Here is a 654-nt window from a genome sequence, read left to right on the forward strand (position 1 = left end):
TTTACCGAGCGTCGTAAAACTATAAGTCAATTAGTTGTGGGTAGTCACCTCGACCTAAGTATCGATGGTTTGCCCAAGTTTTATCAGTTTGGTTTCTTAACCGAAATTTTAGGTTACTTCAAGAATTTTTCCTATACCTTAAATGAATTAGATAAGGTTCCAAAATTTAATGGTAGAGACTTCTGAGTCTTAGGTATTTTCAGAAATTTTCCTTAATTTTAATTAACGTTTTACTAATTTTAAAAAAATAATATAAAAGTACAAGTCAGTAAATCATTCTGTTTTGCGCAACAGAAATTTATATACAAAATAAAATACTTAAAGACCTCCAACAATTCTGAAATTTTTAAAGAGACTAATAGACATATTGAACTCAATCCAGAAAACGTTTTACCAAAGAATTAGAAAAAAATAGGGAGTTGTGAGGCACCCAATACGTCCTAGATTCTGTCCCAAAAATTCCAGCTTTGCGACCCTGAACGGTAAATGCTTTTTGACCAAGTTAATTTTGTTGTTTTGACACGAAACACTTGGAACAGAAAGTAGACTCATYGAAATTGAACCTAGACCCAAAATTCGCACTTTAACTCCATGTTATGACTGAGATACGGCCTCTCCAAGTCAACACATTTTCTACCCAGATTCTGGAATGGA

Source organism: Cynara cardunculus, assembly GCF_001531365.2.
Source record: "Cynara cardunculus var. scolymus isolate 2C chromosome LG 4, CcrdV1, whole genome shotgun sequence".
Lineage (NCBI taxonomy): Eukaryota > Viridiplantae > Streptophyta > Magnoliopsida > Asterales > Asteraceae > Cynara > Cynara cardunculus.